The sequence below is a fragment of the Micropterus dolomieu genome, linkage group LG15, assembly GCF_021292245.1.
Source record: "Micropterus dolomieu isolate WLL.071019.BEF.003 ecotype Adirondacks linkage group LG15, ASM2129224v1, whole genome shotgun sequence".
Classification (NCBI taxonomy): domain Eukaryota; kingdom Metazoa; phylum Chordata; class Actinopteri; order Centrarchiformes; family Centrarchidae; genus Micropterus; species Micropterus dolomieu.
The window spans coordinates 21,274,753-21,280,068 of record NC_060164.1 but is presented as its reverse complement, the minus strand read 5'-3'; the positions used below and the strand labels follow the sequence as shown (position 1 = coordinate 21,280,068).

The following is a 5,316-nucleotide window of genomic DNA, read 5'->3' as shown; positions in this document are numbered from 1 at the left end:
CACAAAGAAGCAGACAAACTGCGCCACCTTATGATTAAATACAGGTACTGTAACTTGTGTGTAAATAGTCTCTGTTCAAGTATACTTTTCAGCTGAATTAAATACAATGTAAGAAAATGTGGCAGTAATGGATAATGGCTGTGTTGTGTTAATTAATGTTTTAATTGCTGTAACTTTCCTGTTCCTAAAAACACAACTTCTCTGTCGTCAGATAGATCAATGAACATAATATTATAAACAGAAAAGAAAATGATGATCCTCACCTAATTTTTAAACCCTTATGGTTGCTTTCTTAATCCTCATTGTCTTTCTCCTCTTTCTCTTGTCCATTCTAGCTGTACCAGGGTTGTCATTGGCAACGGAACAGCATGTCGTGAGACTGAGTCCTTCTTTGCTGACCTCATCTCTAGGCGCTATTTTCACCCCCTGGACGTGTCCTACTGGTAAGGTCTTTTATCCTGGGAATGCTAGAACAGAATAGAAAGAAGTGGGTATAGAAAGTGGATGGATGGGTGAACCCTACTGTCCAGAGGACTGAATTCCATGGCATAATTTTATATTTATTGGTAACATTAGTTAATATTCAACATTTTGTGTATTTCAGTAAAACAAACATTTCAAATCTTGTAAATATTCAATAGAGGTGTGAAAGGATGGAAAAGAGAGTGGGATAAATGGGGTTGTCAATGAAATCAGGAATGATGATGGATAAGAAATCATGGTCTCGTTATAGAAATGGTGAACATTAAGTGTGTGGTGAGAAAAGGGCAAGACAGTACAGGAGTTTAGCAATGTGAGAGAGTAAAGGACAGAAGAGAAAAATGTGTGGGAGCAAGAGAGCGGGGTCACAGATGGAGAGAAAGACAAATTGGATGTGTTCCTCAAGTGAATATTGTCTATTAAAGCCATCTGGACTTTGTTTCACTTCGGGCCAATTAAAGAGACATTTTGTGGTCCACGTTGTGTCTGTAACCAGGCCCAGTCCACACTTCAGAATACAAGGGGACAGAACCTCGGTCCAAGCATAATAACCACTGGCCTCTCCTTGCTCCATGTCTTTCTCTCTCTGCTGAGTTCCATGTGTGTTTGTTGACATGAGGTTAGCATTGGGACCACAGCCTAGAATGATTCTGGGCTGTGTGGGAACGTATGTGTGTCTGCATATGAGAGTTTTCTTCATGCACACTTCAGAGGTCATATCTTTGGTGTCATAGCCCACATTTTCTCTCTAAAGTTCCATTTTCTGTCTATTTGCAAGAAGAGAAACTTTCAAAGTCGGGCGTTTTATTAAGTTAACGTCCACTTGATTATTTTCCTTTTGAAAAGACTTTAGAGCAGAGCAATCCAGCCCAGTAAAATTTCACATCTTGATATAATGTCTCTCTTGTTCATTCTTTTACTGGAGCTAATGGCATTCACGCTTTTCACAACACGTAAGAATGTTGGACTTCTGTTTGATGTGGTGCTGGCTGAATGTCCTATATCACCTGATATGATTAACTGTATTTTTGCAGCACATACCACATGTGTAAATGGTCTGCCTTTTCCCTTAATAGGGTTTGTGGAATAAAGGCTTTTGAAAGTGCATGAACTTTGGAAGTGAAGAGAGATGGTATTTTGACGTTAGCCATAGAAGTGTGGTTGTTGTTATCCAGATGATATCGCCCTGGAGTCATCTGGTCTCATGCCTCACTTTGGTTTCTTTGGACCGTGGATGATGTAGGCTCAGAAACATAGATGTTAAAGTGGAGTCTGTGTATGTCTGTATATAAATGTACATACACGCTGTTGCTTCTCTTCTGTGCCCTCCTTCTTTCTCCATCTTCTGTCTCATTCTGTTTATTCTTATCTTCACTCCTCTTCTCTGTTCTTTCCCTCCTTCCTCACCACTGTCTTTGTTTCCATCATCTGTCCTCTTCAGACATTTCCTTCATAAAAGCTTGAAAAAAGCTTGCTTTTGAAATGCCCTGCAAAGTCCAAATGCTGGTCTTTCAGTAACAACTGCCATTACTTTCTACCTTAAAATGTCTTCACTGTGATGATGCATTTGTACCTGGATATTTAAATCATCATAGTAGCTAAAATACACCGATAACAACCTTTGGTCAGTATGTGGTGAAAAGCAAATATTAATGTAACATGTCAAATTTAAACACTACCCTCAATCATCTCCAGCACTGGTATATCGCTTTCCAACTTAAGGCAAATCACTCCTGCTGGTATACATGGTGTAGTTGTCCTGCCTACACAATTTCATATATTCTTGATCACTCAAATTTGTAACAGTGATTAATCGAGCACAGATTAATCATTAACATCCCAAATAACAATGAACCCAAACACAGAGAGTTTATGTTGTCAAGTATTCAACGGCAGTTTTGGAGGTGGTAATTATTCTGCGTTGTAGGAGTGGCACATGTCTGTGCTGCTGTTAAATAAGTAATGTGTGACTTCTTAAAAATGTGTGAATGTAATGTCTAATGTGCCTGTTCTGACCAAAATATCCCTTGATAGATGATGCTGGGAGGGCAGGGAAAGATGACTGGCCTCAAGGAGTGACGGTTTTTGCTAACTATGAGGGTCTTACTCCCCTGCTGACTGACCCACGGCTGACCCTGACTTGCCATTAGTGAAACCTCATTACGTCGGCAACAAGGACGATGGCAATGACGGAGAGTAGCTATGTAGCATCAGGAACAGCAAGGGGTCCTAATGCCTGCTGTGAATGTCCCCAGTATAGTTAATTGACCTAGTTTCTTGTATACTTTGTGACTTTTCTATATGTGTGAGCGTTTGTTGGTATAAGCTCACAGTTTTTGATCGACAGGTGTAAAAAGTCTTTCAGGCAGCCCATGTATAGGAAGCTGGCTCCGTCATGGAGGTGGAAAACCACCATCCCGCACAGCAACCTTACACTGTACAGACAAACAATTCCAGAGCTAAATACTGTTCTGTCTGTTTGAGTGTATTTACAGAGTCACTGACTCTTTCCTTCTCTACCTTACCATCTGCGTTTCTTTGGCTTTCTTTGTTTTTTTATGCTTTCCTTTTGTCATCCTCAGCTACTGGAAGCAGCTAAGAAAGATGTATTCTGGCTCAAAAGCAAATATCCACAAAAATATGTGTGTGAAATAGAGAGTGAGCGCAAGAGAGAGAATATATATTGGCTGCAGTGTGTTATCGTCCAGACTAGAGAACAGTTTTGATTTTATGAGGATTTTTAACATTGTTACCTTGTTAGATAGGATCATTAAAATGTGACATTGCTGTTGTTAAAAGTTTTTATTTTTTATTTTTGGCAGAAGTACTGTTAGGTGTATTTTAATGGCTGTGGTTTATATGGTTTTTGTGTGTGTCTGTACCTACAATACAAGTACATGTGTATAGTAATACAGACCCTCCTTTCCTTTCCTTTTCTCTCCTATCAGCCTTGAAAGTGCAGTAGTTCATTAAAGACCTAAGCCTCATTTGCACCATCTGCTTCCTGTCTCCCTGTGAGCCTTCATTGTGTCACCACCCCCACCCTTCTCCATCCTTTCTTCTCCACCCGCCTGTCTCTCTCTCTCTCTCGCTGTCCTTCTGCCTCAGCGCTCAGCTGGAATGACAGCCAGAAATGGCAGCCGGCGGGACATCCTTACTTTTACGTATGTGTGCGGTTTTCATTGCCTTAGTCCTGTTTAAATAGACTCATTGTACTCACTGAGTCACCTCTTCCATAATTTGTAAGGAGTGTGGCCTTTTCTTTATGTGTATGTCTAAGTAGTGTCGTTTAGGTGGAAGAATAAGTGTGAATGTGTATAAAAGGCCGGCCAGCGTGTGTCCAGCTGGATCATTTATCCAAATCTGTCTCCTTCTTACATAAATACAATATATGTTGCAAAAGGTTGATACAATTACTGGTATTCTTTCTTTATTTTGTAAAAAAACGATTAATCGGGCCGATACCTGGTATTTTGAGATAATATACTGTGGATAATCTGCATCGGCCTGATGCACTCAAGTGGCCGATATATCGTCCTAAATGACAGCAGATCTAATCTAACACTATTACTGGCTAGCGTTAAATATATATTGTTATACTGTAGTTAATTATGCAGTTGAAGGACGTCGCTTCTGACAAACTGTATCCCACTGTCTTTCTTAAACAATCTGAAATCTACAGCATAGCATTTTCTATTCATTTAATAAAAAAATCCATCTAAAACAACACGTTACTGGTTAAGATAACCATGTATGTTAGATTGGACTGGAATAGTGGAATTATACATGACTTTTCTCTGTTTTGATATCATTATGTATCGGCCATTGGACACCCTGCTCTCTAAATATCGGCATCTTAACTAGATAATCATTCCTTAATTTGATTGAATGTAATGATTTATAGGCGTTTTTTACTGAGGCTTGGACTCCTCATATTCTTCTTGAAAAAGCCAAGACTTCGGATAATATATTTTCTGCTCCATTTTGTAAATAAATATTCTTTTTCTCCACTTACATTTAATCCTTTTATATCCAAAAAAGTACAAAGTACAAAAAAGTATTTGGTATCTCGCATGGAACTTGAAGGTAAATCAAACAAGAAAGTAACATAATCAAAACATTTTACATGGCCATTTTCAAGCAAAAAAAGTAGTTTACTGCATGTACAGTAAAATATAGATAACATGAAACACTTATTTTTATATTAAATGGGTGAGCAAAACCAGTGTTAATCACATCATAAGTAAGGTATAAATCACCAGAATCGACTCTTCCTACCCCATTAGATTTACAACAAAGTGACCTTACATGATTAAGCGTGAACAATGCGTCTCTGGATGACTAGCATCCTGCAGGACATTATACAGCATGAGGTATGATTAAGCTGACAAGGTTTGTCTGTGCCTGTGATGGCCCCCACTGAATGGACATTAGGCAATTTGCCATACAGCTGTGTCCCAATAATTTAAAGACCTCCTGCTGGACGTCAGTTTGTGACATATTAGTTTAGAAAACAAACTCCACTGCTCTGACTTCAGTTAATTCTTTTCTAGGTTGTAAATGGCTTAAACCTAAATGGATGTCAGTATCTGTGTTTAATATATAAGTATGTGCAAATATGTCTTCTGATTATTAGCTGCTTGGTTTTGGCTGGCACACTGTGTGTGTGTGTGTGTGTGTGTGTGTGTGTGTGTGTGTGTGTGTGTGTGTGTGTGTGTGTGTGTGTGTGTGTGTGTGTGTGTGTGTGTGTGTGTGTGTGTGTGTGTGTGTGTACCTTCAGTCTACCTGCGAGGATAGAAGTCCCTTATCTATTGAAATATTCCTGTGTGTTTTTCT

The 5,316-nt window shown here is 39.1% G+C and overlaps 1 protein-coding gene and 1 long non-coding RNA gene across 4 annotated transcripts in view; both read left to right on the top strand.

The window, feature by feature from the left end:
* The window catches only part of srbd1 (S1 RNA binding domain 1), a 60,352-nt gene that overhangs the window by 18,121 nt on the left and 36,915 nt on the right, over positions 1 to 5,316 (top strand). The window lies entirely within an intron of this gene.
* LOC123983815 lies at positions 21 to 3,413 on the top strand. Its single transcript, XR_006828295.1, has 3 exons — positions 21 to 44; positions 336 to 443; positions 2,515 to 3,413. It is a non-coding gene; the product is annotated as an uncharacterized LOC123983815 (long non-coding RNA).